At 39.5% G+C, this 13,943-nt stretch overlaps 1 long non-coding RNA gene across 2 annotated transcripts in view; it reads right to left on the bottom strand.

Annotated features, from left to right (window-relative positions):
* LOC105463282 (uncharacterized) overlaps window positions 1–12,347 on the bottom strand; it is a 38,716-nt gene extending 26,369 nt beyond the window's left edge. Inside the window, exon 1 of one of the 2 annotated variants that reach the window (XR_011610739.1) lies at window positions 12,212–12,347. This is a non-coding gene — a long non-coding RNA (uncharacterized lncRNA). Of the gene's footprint in view, window positions 1–10,510; window positions 10,642–12,211 lie in introns of those variants that run through there. The other variant, XR_011610740.1, reaches the window with a different exon arrangement.
* Between the last annotated feature and the right edge of the window lie 1,596 nt (window positions 12,348–13,943).

Below are 13,943 nucleotides of genomic sequence, written 5' to 3'. Positions count from 1 at the left end.
AGTTTAATAAAACTGTTAAAAAATAGAAAATAAAAATAGCTTATGTGAAAGACAAAGGAACTAAAATATCACAAACGATTTGGGCAAAAGGAATGCAAATAAGCAAACAATTAACAAATGTTCATTTGCTATTCAGAAAATGCAAGTTAAAACCACTATGAGGTACCATGGCATGTCTGTTAGCATAGCTGAAATAAAAAAATATTGACAAGGGCTGGTAGGGATGTGGAGCAACTGGAACTTGTATACATTGCTGGTAACAAAATGAAAAACAATCACTCTGGATAACAGTTTGGCAGTCTCTTGTAAAACTAAACAAACACTTTCCATATGACCCAGCAATTCCATTTCTAGGTACTTGTCGTAAATAAATGAAAACATGTTCACACAAAAACCTGTACGTGAATGTTTATAACAGCTCTATTCATAATCACCCAAAATGGAAATACCTAAATGTCCTTCAACAAGTAAATGTATAAACAATCTCTGTTACATTTATCCAACGGAATACTACTCAGCAATAAAAGGAACTATTTGTGCACAGAACTACTTGGATGAATCTTAAAGGTATTATAATAGTTGGAAGAAGCCAGTTTCATGAGGTTGCATACTGTATAATTAATTCCATTCATATGCCATTCTCTAAAAGACAGAACTGTAATGACAGGGAAAAGATCATTCATTTCCAGGGATTAGGAATAGAGAAAGGGTATGACTACAAAAGGGATAACAAGAGAATTTGTCTTTTGGTTATATGGAACTCTTCTGTATCATTATTGTGGAGGTAGTTACAGAAACCTATATATGTGTTAAATGCTAAAATTGGACACAAAAGTCAGTTATGTTGTATGGTAATCTAAAAATAAAATATTTACTTGAATTTTTGGTGCTGAAGAACTTGATTTGTATCTTAAAATGAGACTTTCCAAAATTTGGTTGCATTTGCTCCCTGGGTTGTCTGTACTCATCTATCACCAGCACAGAGACAGAGAGAGAAAGAGGGAGAAAGTTGATTAGTTTATATACTCATACACACTAATGAAGTTGGAAAATCTTTCGGGTGAAATATAATGATTTTGTGGGATGATTTATGCCTTAAGGTTTATATGGAATATTTGTTATAGATGTATCTAAAATCCAGGTAAGGATGGGGAATTCTATTTAGAAAATAAGAGATGTAGATGAAAGAGAATACATAGGGTGAGAAAAAAAACTGAGAATGGCACTCAAGGATACTGATATTTGAGGGAAAATGAGAAAAGGAACTCATAGAGGAAACGGAAACGAGTGTGGGAAGAGAAACAGAGCATTGAAGAAAAGAAAAAGGCCATGGAGGCTGTAATAGTTCATTCTCATGCTGCTATGAAGAACTGCCCGAGACTGGGTAAACGATGAAGGCAAGAAGTTTAATTGACTCAGTTCTATAGGGCCGGGGAGGCCTCAGGAAGCTTACAATCATGGCAGAAGGGGAAGCAAACACATCCTTCTTCACATGGCGGCAGGAAGGAGAAGAATGAGAGCCAAGTAATGGGAGATCCCCTTATAAAACCATCAGATCTCCTGAGAACTTACTTTCAGGAGAATACCATGGGGAAGCTGCCCCCATGAATCAATTATCTCCCACCAGGCCCCTCCCACCAGATGAGGGGACTATGGGAACTATAATTCAAGATGAGATTTGGATGGGGACACAGCCAAACCATATCAGAGGCCAAGAAAGTTGCAAAAGAAGAGTCAGCACTCTCCAATGGCATGGAGAAGTTGAGTAAGATGAGGTTTGAAAAGTCCTCAGTGTGTTTTTCCAATAGAACATCTGTTCTCAACCTTTTTGGCACCAAGGACTGGTTTTGTGGAATATAATTTTTCCATGGAGGTGAGGGGAAGGGATGGTTTCGGGATGAAACTGTTCCACGTAAGATCATCAGGCATTATTTAGATTCTCAGGAGTAGACAACCTAGATCTCCCACATGTACATTTCACAAGAGTTCACACTTCTATGAGAATCTAATGCCCAGCTGATCTGACAGGAGGAAGAGCTCAGGCAGTAATGCTTGCTGGCCCACTGCTCACCTCATGCTGTGTGTCTCGATTTTTAACAGGCCATGGACCAGTACCTGTCAGTGGCCCAGGGATTGGGGACCCCTGCTCTAGAAGGTCATTGGTAATGTTGCAAAAGCACTTTTAGGGCCGATGTGGGGGTAAGAATCTTAGGGACATATCTTTAGAAATACATGAGAGGTAAGGAAATGCCCTTATAAAGCTTTGGCTTACCTGTATTTAGATTCTTGAATAAAGTTTTGGTGGGAAAATTACTCTTATGTCAAATCATTAGGCCAAGCTAAGTAAGAATTTTGGTGAAATTTTGCATTTCTGGCAAAACTTAAAGCCAAGTAATAGTGGCCTGTACTTAAGCTTTAGACGTAATCTTTTTATTTTTTTTATTGGGTAGTACTCAAAATTAGTAAGTCAGTTCAACACTGGCTAAGCACCTACAGTGTTGCCGATGGTGAAAAGTATACAAACATGTACAAAAAATAAGAACCAAATTTATTTAACCTAACCTTCTCATTTTAAAGATAAAGAAACTGAGACTCAGGAAGGAAATAACTTGACCAAGGACATGCTTTATCTGCCTCCCTACTCTCCCATTGCCATATTTTGCTAGTTCCCCAATTTTTCCCTTTACATAAGCTACTCTCCACCACAAATATAGTACATATGCAGAAGATACTCATAACTATATGGCTAGTCCATTTCCAAATGTATTCATGTAGTTTGTTGAATCAGAATTTTTTTTTTTTTTTGAGACAGAGTCTTGCTCTGTCACCCAGGCTGGAGTGCAGTGGTAAAATCTCCGCTCACTGAAACCTCTGCTTCCTGGGTTCAAGCGATCCTTGTGCCTCAGCCTCCTGAGTAGCTGGGATTACAGGCATACGCCACCACGCCCAGCTAGTTTTTTTATTTATAGTAGAGACAGGGTTTCACCATGTTGGCCAGGCTGGTCTTGAACCCCTGACCTCAAGTAATCTGCCCACCTTGGCCTCCCAAAGTGTTGGGATTACAGAAATGAGCCACCACACCTGGCCTTGAATCAGATATTTATAAGAAAAGAGATAATACCAACCTAGGCAGTAGCCGGCAACAAATTCAGTGCGCGGAGGGTATGATTGCAAATGGTTGCGTAAAGGAAGAAGAGGTATTAGGAAACAGATTGCCTTTTGAAAACAAAACAAGACCTTTGGCAGGAAAATATTGGGGTAGATAGGTGCATATTAACAGATATTTGACTCTCTCCCTACCTGGGGATTATTCTTCTAGAATTCTTTGCTAAAACTCTAAAGGATTCTTGGTTTGCTCTAATGAGACAGGCAGTTTCTTTACTATAATTCCAGTTAGTGTTTTGAGGGAAGATGGAGTAGGACAATATGACTGGAGTTTCCCTCCAAGATGAATTGGAGAGGAAGAGTGGATGGCCTTTAAAACAAGACTAAATTTAGAAGCACAGTGAGTAAGCATGTTCATGCTCAGGTTTCGTGGGTGAATGTCTGCTTGAGTTCCTTCAGTTACTTATGGGGTGTGTAACCTTAAAAAAGTATATTGACCTCTTTAAGACTCAGTTTTCACCTCTGTAAAATGGGTTCCTTGTGAGTACGAAAGATATATGATGTACCTAGTGCAGTGCCAGACTTATTAAACAAAATACTTAATATTAGATTTTAATTTTATGATTAATTAGAAATGTGTTTCTATTCTGTAGGAAATGTCCAAAGACACTGCAAGCCAACATTTTCAGACAGAAATAGTTCCTGTCTTTAGTAAATTGATCTTTATGTGGCTTCAGCTGGCATGACTAGGCCCCTCGATAGGAATTGCAAAGATATTTAGAGTTGAATGCAAAGCCTGAGCTCAAATGGGATAAATGATGAAGCACTACTAAAGATATAAATGGATAGGCACCCTACACCAGGGGACTGGTGGGTGGGAGTGGAGGCATTATTTGTCAAGTGGCATCAATGTACACAGCTGACTGTGTCTGTGTGAGGAGAGGAGATGGCAGTTACTGTTGCAAAAGGGACCTGGAAACGGACAGCAGCATGAGCACTGCTGATCAGGTTTCTTTAGGAGGATGAGGGGATTATAATGTCCTGAGAGATTACTGAAGCTTAGAAAGAGGAAGTAGTAGAATCACATCTTCCTGCCCCTGAGAATTTATGCTGCTGGATACCATGTTTCCAGTGCTTCTTATTTTATCCATTCCTTTAAAAATTATTTTAAAATAAAGATGAAAACATAGGTGAAAAAAAGTCTAACTTGTTTGTTTATTGTAGATTTACTCTTGGATTCCAAACAAAAGAGGCAATGGCACAGGGGGTGCTGTCTATATTCCTTTCATCAATCATTGCTGCAACTTAGATATTTAGTATACTTATGCCTCTACACAGATACATATGGTCAAAAGATATGCTATAAAATTCATTTATGAGGACTCACAGTTGCACCTCTCAGAAAAATTTCTGCTCCAGTCATTAAAAAAATTTTTTATAGGCTTGTAATTCAGTTACCTCTTCCCTGGAAGTAAAATTCCAGGGTAGACCAGAAAACTCACTAACGAGTCCCAGTGGTCTTCAACCTTGGCTGCATGCAAAATCAGCTGTAAACTTAAAAAAAAAAAAAAAACAAAAAAACCGAAAAAGTCTGTGCCTGGCCTGGGTCCCATTCCAGAGCATTTAAGTTAGACTCTCTAAAAGTAATTGTCTCCAATTTACTCTATAAAAATTTAAGATTTTAAAAAACCAGGCCAGGCACGGTGGCTCATGCCTGTAATCCCAGCACTTTCGGAGGCCGAGGTGGGCAGATCACTTCAGGTCACGAGTTCGAGACCAGCCTGGCCAACATGGTGAAACACCGTCTCTACTAAAAATCCAAAAATCAGCGGGGCGTGGTGGTGCATGCCTGTAATCACAGCTACTTCAGAGACTGAGGCATGGGAATCACTTGAACCTGGGATGCAGAGGTTGCAGTGAGCTGAGATCCTACCACTATGCTCCAGCCTGGGTGATAGAGTGAGACTCCATCTCAAAAAATAATAATAAAAATAAAATCCCAGTTGGCACAATATTTTTAGCTCTTGTAACAAAATTCTTGACTTAATGAATCTTCTGTGAATAACTTTGGGAGTACTAAAACTTTGTAAACTCTGACCCAGCATATCCATCCTGAGAAACAGAGCAGGAGGAAATGGTCATGGATGCATGCAAAAATGTATCAATCTTGAGTCATTACAACAATACTTTTAATAATAAAAATCAGAAGCATTATAAATGTGCAATAAGAGGAGATTTTTCTTTCAACCATGGTACATCCATTTAGTGGACTACTTTCCAGCCATTAAAAATAATGTAAGAGAAAAATTTAATACATATAACATGCGTGCAATTCATAAAGAGAAGAGAAGGATATTATTCAAGTATGGTGAGATAGACTTCTTTGGGAAAAATCGATTTGAATAGAAAAAAGACCAAATGAATATATTCCAAAATAGTAATATTTATTATAAAGAAATAGCATGAGAAATGTGATGTATTTTACACTCTTCCTTGGGCCTCATATTATTTTTCAGATTTTCTATGCTAAGCATGAATTATTTTTATAAAGAGAACAATGCTATTAAATTAAAAGCAGTTATAGAACTCTAAAACTCTAAAGATTTATATTAAAATATTACTCTGTGGACTGCCCACTTCATATGTTTAAAGTAACTGATGCACATTTTGCATATGCTACCTGTGTGAATAGAGTCCATAAATAAAATAGCCTTATAAAAACACTCTTGATTTTTGTGTGAAAGTAACCATAGGTGAGTCCTTGTTCAATGTATGACTTTGATTTAGGAAGTGGAGTCTGGAACAACTGGCTTAATTTGACAAAGATAGAGGAAGATGAAATTGTATGCTCTGTGATTGGTTTTTGCAGTTGTTCTGAACTAATAGGTTGCTTTCTTCCTTAATGTTTTATAATGAGGAACAGCTGCTATGAGCTGTGCAGGAGGCTTTTCTTCCCTCCTCTCAACCTTCCATCTCCTGGAGTTAAATCAATCTCTGTAATTCAAGAATTGATGAAATAGACAAGGAAGTGGGCTGGCAAATTTATATATTCTGCTTTAAAATGTTTAAGTATCATGTGGAAGAACTAGACTGTTGTGACATAGTGGAATAACATTTACATTTTCCTAAAAAATGTCTTTCAACATTTATCGTTAGACCTGGAGAACACAATATTATTACTTAATTGGGCATTCGATGTAAACCACAAAAGTGAGCAGACTCACTTCTCCGTCAAGTTAATTGGAGTTCAGATCAACCAAGAAGCTAAAGATGAGTTCAAGACTACACTGTTTGAAGATGTATCATTATCCCTTGTGAAAGAGTAGATGAGGTGTGGTTGATCTTAGTAACTTCGTGGACTGAAAGGAGAAAAAAAATTAATTAATCTCATTCCTTGAGTATATTTCCTAGTTGTTTTGTGTATGTCTTGATGGGTTTGTTCCCAAACTGAACTGAACCAGAAAGCCCCTATGACACCTCTCTCCAAGGGAAAGACGCACCTAGAAGGAGCTGGGCCTCTGGTGACAGCTGGAGGAGTCACTCTGAAGCCTCACCTCCCACATCACTGTCATCTCTAATAGTGGAGACTGGTTGAACTTCGGAAAGGGAAAAATCGACGACTGAAGATGAGCCTTGGTGAGTGTATTAGTCAGGGTTCTCCAGAGAACCAGAACCAATTGGCCTGTGTGATTATGGAGGCCCAGAAGATCCATGATCGTTTCTCTGCAAACTGGAGAACCAGAAAAGCCAGTGGTGTAGTTTGGTCCATGTCCAAAGGCCTGAGAACCAGGATGAGGTGGCTGATGCTAGTCCTGGAGTCTGAAGACCTGAGAACCAGGAGGTCTGATGTCAAAGGGCAAGAGAAAATGGATATCCCAGCTAAAGAAGAGGGCAAATTCTTCCTTTCTCCACCTTTTAGTTCTATTTGGGCCCTCAACAGATTGGGAACCCTAATGGGGGTGATTATTCTTACCCTGTGAGGTAAGAATTAGTTAAAGTGATTATTCTTACCCTGTCTATCAATTCAAATGCTAATCTCTCCTGGAAACACTCTCACAGACTCACCCAGAAATAATGTTTTACCAACTATCTTGGCATCCGTTAGTCCAGTCAAGTTAACACATAAAATTAATCATCACAAGTTCACTAACCCCTTGTCAACGCCGCACTTATGCATATCTCTTTAAACCATACTTAATCTCCAAGTAAATAAAATAACAAGGTCAAAATCCATGTAACATCATACAACTAACCTGTATGCAACCAAAAATAAACTAATCCTTTCCCTCAAAGAGGAGGTAAAATCCTTGAGTGATGTTTACTCTTCTCCTGGAATCCTGTAACTTAAATACTATGATGTAAAATTAACACTATTTAAATATGGATGTAAAGTCATTTGTTACTATGATAAGGGAATAGGAAAGAATACAAAGATACTTGCTTTACACATACACACATGCACAAATATATTTATAACAGAAGAATATATGCAGGACAATTACAGTTCTCATTTTTGTAAATGGTTACATGGTTGTAGCTGATATTTATAAGGACCTTCTTCTACTGCCATTCTGTATTCTCATTGCTTTCAGCAAGCACCTCAGCTGGTTGTGGTTCTTTACCACAGGATAAAGGTGACCCAAACCTTTATTCCTTAAGGGTCTGGGCCATTCATAGTTTTGCCTGAACTGGGTTGTTGTAGTTCCTATTGACCTTAATCACAGGACATGGCAATACTAAGAAACTCTTTAAGAAATCTGTATTCCACACATAGTCTTCTTTACCTCCATTGTGTTGGAGTAGTTCAATTTCCCCTTGGTAGTTTGGATCAATCACCCCAGCCAACACTGTAACTCCCTTCTTTGCTTGTTGACATAGAGGCATTAGGAGCCCAACATGGTTGGGTGGCAGTCTTAACTTCCAGTTCAATGGAATCATTGTTGTATCTCCTGGTGGAAGCATTCTTCCCTCTAGAACAATGACCTCTAGGCCAGTAGAGCATAAAGTCATGGAAACAAGAAGTAAAAATTTTACCATTGTGTCTCTAGGGGTAATAGTGAATGTTGCCACAACCATTTTTACCCCTTGATTCCTAGACCTGTGATTCTGGCTATGGGAGAAACAGCACCATATATAGGTTGCTGATTCAAAGTATATAGTGCCTTATGGAGGACCTTGCCCAAGCACTGCACCTAACTGGAGCTGTAACTGAGTCTCAAAAGGCCATTCCACCATTTTATCAAGACAGCTGCTTCAGGATGGTAAGGAACAAGGTCAGACCAGTGAATTCCCTGAGTATGGGCCCATTGCTGCAATTCTTTTGCTGTGATCAGAAGTAATGCTGTGTAGAATACCATGATGGTGGATAAGGCATTTTGTAAATCCATGGACAGTAGTTTTGTGTGCAGGGAAGGAAAATCCATGTGCCGAGCTTTGTGTGCAGGGAAGGAAAATCCATGTGCACTGTTGTCTATTCCAGTAAGGACAAAATGCTGCTCCTTTCATGGTAGAAGTGGTTCAGTGTAATGAATCTGCCACCAGGTAGCTGGCTAATCACCCTGGAGAATGGTGCCATACTGGAGGTTCTGTGTTGATCCCTACTGCTGACACATCAGGCACTTAGCACTGGTCGTAACAAGGTCAGCGTAGGTGAGTGGAAGTCCATGTTGCTAAGTTCATTCATGACCTCCATCCCTGCCACCTTGTCCACTTTGTTCATGAGCCCACTGTGTGATGACAGGGGTAGCTAGGGAAAGAGGCTGATTAGTATCCACAGAACAGGTCGTCCTAGTCACTTGACTATTAAAATACCCTTTGGCCAAAGTCACCTTTTGGCGAGCATTCTTGTGGGATACAAATATCTTCATATTTTTTGCTCAAAGAGATCTATCCATATCTCTTCCCCAAATTTCTTGTCACCAATTTTCTAATTATGTACCTTCCAAGTTCCTGACCATCGAGCCAAACCATTGACTGTAGTTCTTGAATCCATATATAATCACATGTCCAGACATTTTTCCTTTTAAGCAAAGTGCACAATCAGGTGCACTTCCTGAAATTCTGCCCACTGGGAGAATATCCCTTCAACACTGCCTTTCAGAGATGTCCCAGAGAGATGTTATAGTGCTTCAGCTGTCCACCCTTGGGTAGTGCCTATATATCACACAGAACCATCTGTAAACCATAGCCAAGTCTTCACTTCCTCTGTCAACTGACTGTAGGGAATTCCCCATGGAGCCATGGGTGCAACTGGAAGAGAGAAGGCAGTAGCAGAAATGAGGACCATGGATCACTTTATGTAACTTCTTTGTGCCTTCAGGGCTTGCTTGGGCCAATTACATGTATACCACTTCCATTTGATGATAGAGTGTTGCTGTGCATGCCCAATTTTATGATTTGATGGGTCAGATAATACCCAGTTCATGATAAGCAGCTCAGGTTGCATAATAACTTGTTGACTCGTGGTCAAGCATTCAGTTTCTACTAAGGCCCAGTAGCAGGCCCAGAGCTGTCTCTCAAAAGAAGAATCATTACCTGCAGATGATGGCATAGCTTTGCTCTAAAATCCTGAAGCCTTAAACTGCAATTCACCTATGGGAATTTGCCAAAGGATCTAAACAGCATCCCTGTTTGCCATTGACACCTCAGGTACCATTGGATCTGCTGGATCATATGTCCTAAGTGGCAGAGCAGCTTATGTAGCCTCCTGGATCTGTTGCAGAGCCTTTTCCTGTTCTGGGACCTACTCAAAACTAGTAGTATTTTTTTGAGTCAGTTAGTAAATGGACCAGAATAACATGCTTAAATAAGAAATGCATTGCCTCCAAAATCCACATAGGTCCACTAGCCATTGTACCTCTTTTTTTTTTTTTTTTTTTTTTTTTTTTTTTGGTTAGAGGCCAGGTACAACAACTTAGACTTCTCCTTAGAAGGGCTACTTCAACATGCCCACACCATAGACCCCTAGAAATTTAACTGAGGTAGGTTACACCTAAATTTTAGTTGGATTTATTTCCCATCCTCTAACACATAAGTGATTACCAATCAAATCTAGAGTAGTTGCTACTTTTTGCTCACTAGGTCCAATCATCAATATAATGAACCAGTATGATGTCTTGTGGAAGGGGAAGGTGATCAAGATCCCTGTGTGCTTGACATTGTCTAAATTATGACATAGAACTGTAGAGTTAATATAACCCTGAGGTAGGAAAATGAAGGTGTATTGCTGGCCTTGCCAGCTGAAAGAAAACTGCTTCTGGTGGGCCTTATGACAGAAATGGAGAAGAAGGCATCTGCCAGATGATAGCTACATACCAGGTACCAGGGGATGTGTTACTTTGCTCAAGCAATGAAACTAAATCTGGTATAGCAGCTGCAGTTGTAGTCGCCACTTGGTTAAGCTTACCGTAATCCACTGTCATCCTCCAAGCTCCATCTGTCTTCTGCATAGACCAAATAGGAGTGTTGAATGGGAATGTGATGGGAATCACCACCCCTGCATCTTTCAAGTCCTTAATGGTAGTACTAATCTCTGCAGTCCCTCCAGGAATGCAGTATTGCTTTTTATTTACTGTTTTTTGAGGTGGAGGTAATTCTAGGAACTGCTTCTCCTTGGCCTTCTTCATCATAGCCCCCAGTCCACAAGTCAAGGAACCAATGTGGGGATTCTGCCAGTGGCTAAGTATGTCATTCCAATTATTTCTTCTGGAACTGTGAAATAACTATAGGATGGTTCCGAGACCTATTGTGAGATGAACTTGAGCTAAAATGTCCATTGATCACCTGACCTGTATAAGCCCCTACTCTGAATGAGGGGCTACAGTGGCATTTTGGGTTTCCTGGAATCAGTGTCAGTTCAGATCTAGTGTTCAATAGTCCCCCAAAGGTCTGATTATATCTTTTACCCTGGTGCACAGTTACCCTGCTAAAATTCTGTAGGTCCTTTGGGAGAAAGCTAGGAGAAAGATTCACAGTATAAAATTTCATTTGAGGGCTTCTGGGTCTGTAAACTGGCTCAAGTCTGAAAATTGATTGAGGGGCTCTGACTCTCTGATTTTATGATTCAAGTTAAACTTTCGTTCATTTGACCTGGAACTTTTCTGTTTATACAGATCAAGTAAAAATTTAATAGGCTTCCTATCTATTTCACTTCTAGGAACACCATGATTAACTAGCCCACGCCACAGATCTGTGTGAGTCAGACTATTCTAATTGCTGCTTTGACTCTGCCACCTAACACAGTAACTACGCCCACCTTGCCTTTGACTGTGGAATGCTGCCACTTGGCCTCACCACTCTGGATCCAATTACTCCCATTGCATTTAGATTTTCCAATTAAGTGGCCGTGGTTCCCACTCTAAGGTCTGGCCTACAAAGAGTAATCACAGAGTTCTTCAAGAATACTGGGGCTTCCTTTAGTAATTTATTTCTTAAAGTATTGGTAAAAGTGTGTCTTCTAGATCTTCTCAGTGTTGGGGAATATATCATAAATTATAAATCCACTCTTTCTAATCTCCCTAAGCCTGTGAATCCCTTCCTCTACATTAAACCTCGGGAGAGCCGACATTTCCAATTTGCTTACAATGGGCCATCTTTTGATTGTGTTTCAGCCAACCAATCAACCACATTATTAGAGCCTTAACTCCCATGCTGTAATATTAAATGAAGAATCTCTGCTTAGTGGGCCCACATCAATAAATTCTACCTGATCCAACATTATGTTCCTTCCTTCATTATCCCACACCCTTAATTCACACACATGTTCCCTAGATTTCTGCTTGTGTAAATTAGAAAGGTTAGGTAGTTCTTTTGGAATATAGCATGCCTCCTCATGGGCCACAGGGCAGGAGAAGATAGATGTCCCAGCTAAAGAAGGAGATAATTTGTCCTGATTCTTCCTTTTTGTTTTATGTGAGCTCTCAATGGAATGGATAATGTCCACCCACATAGGTGAGGGTGATCTTCTTTACCTAGTCTACCAATTCAGATGCTAATCTCTTCTGGAAACACCCTCAGAGATACACCCATAAATAATGTGTTGCCAGCTATCTGGGCATCTCTTACCCCAGTTAAGTTGACACATAAAGTTAAGAGGTCATCTACTTACTTGTGCCATTTCCCAGATGTTGAAGCTTGCCACAGTTTATCCAAGAATACACGGAGTGGGAAAGGTAGAATTTAGTTTGCCCAGGTAATGTTCTCCCAGTGATTTCCCTCTGGGCCTCCCACCAACACTATCTCTTGTGATGAAACTGGGGAGAACTGTAGGGAAGAAGATAATTTCTGCCTCTCAAAACTCACAGGCTGATGGACAGAGATCCCATAAAGCATTTACTGTAGAAAAGGAAGAAGTGGCAGAGGAAAGTGCTGGAGAAAAGAAGATAGAAGAACAATGCAAATGCTAAGCCCAGGTGTAAGGTGACCAGGTCTGCCAGGGATGATGGCAGCTTGAATGGTGAGGAAAGACAAAATATGAGAAGGACATATAAGAAGATTTGACCATGTTTGTTTAGAGACTACCTTCCTTGGTTCATCCTTAAAAGAGATGAAAATCTTGTAGCACCATTTCTAGCATTTGGTATGTACTCAAGAAACATGAGTTTTACTGACCATAGACTGAACATATAGGCTATTAATGAGAAAATTCCTATACTTGAAGAAGCCTAACTTGCTAGGCCAATTTTATATTTTTGCTGGGCTGCCATAGGGTTAGAATTAAAGGTACATTAAAATATGTATTAAAAGGCCAATAGTGGTGGCTCATGCCTGTAGTCCCAGCACTTTAGGAGGCTGAGACAGGTGGAACACTTGAGGAGTTTGAGACCAGCCTGGGCAACATGGTGAAACCCTGTCTCTATAAAAAATACAAAAATTAGCCCGGCATAGTAGTGCATGCCTATAGTCCCAGCTACTTGGAGATGAGATGCTTGCTTGAGCCTGGAACTCAAGGCTGCAGTGAGCTATGATCACATCACTGCACTCCAGCCTAGGCAACAGAGTGAGACCCTGTCGCCCCCCCGAAAAAAATGTATTAAAGGTACATTATAATGTGAATGTGTCTGTAGTATACATTAAGTCTTTATGTCTGTAAAGACATGCCATGTTCTTCCTTTTTCTCTCTCAGCATATATACACACAATACACACTTAAATCTCTGTGTATGTGTGTACATATGTATACACATGGCACATTAGCTTTATCTAGAAATAGATACATATGCATTAAGCTACTGTAAAGTTTATGAACACTTAAAGGCACATTAATTCTATCCAGGTATATTTCTCTATAATGTACTGCATATCTATATGTATACTAATACATTATTCTATCATCCAGCATAAATTTCTGGCCCCCCCACAGGAAATGACCTTTGTATTTTGTGATCAATGCAAGGACCAAAGATTTTGCATCCTTAAATTATATTCAATACATACTTTGTGAATAAAAATGCCATAACTTAAAATATTGCCTTTGGTATTTGCATAGTGCCTTTCATTACTGTTGAACAAAAACTAATCTATGCATTCATTCTGTGGAGATAAGTTGTATAAATGTGATAAGTGAGATATTTTCTTCCTTAGTCCTTAAAATGATAGTGTAAGGAAATGGAATGATTTTGCCTGGAGATGAGACTACTCAAGGGCATAATATTTCCAGAAGGGACACTATGAAGTTGTAAGAAGTTGCTGTATCTCATTTTCAGTGAGGCCACAAGAGAAAATGATTGTAGTAGGAAGTTGTGGTTTAGGCTTTAAAATGCCTTTGCTGTGAGATAACATAGAAGGAATGGGGTTTGTATATTCTTCCTTTTTTTGATGTTTCAACAAGGTAACCAGTTC

This window comes from Macaca nemestrina, chromosome 12 (assembly GCF_043159975.1).
Source record: "Macaca nemestrina isolate mMacNem1 chromosome 12, mMacNem.hap1, whole genome shotgun sequence".
Classification (NCBI taxonomy): Eukaryota; Metazoa; Chordata; class Mammalia; order Primates; family Cercopithecidae; genus Macaca; species Macaca nemestrina.
The sequence above is the reverse complement of the archived record's forward strand: the minus strand, read 5'-3'. Positions and strand labels throughout refer to the sequence as shown.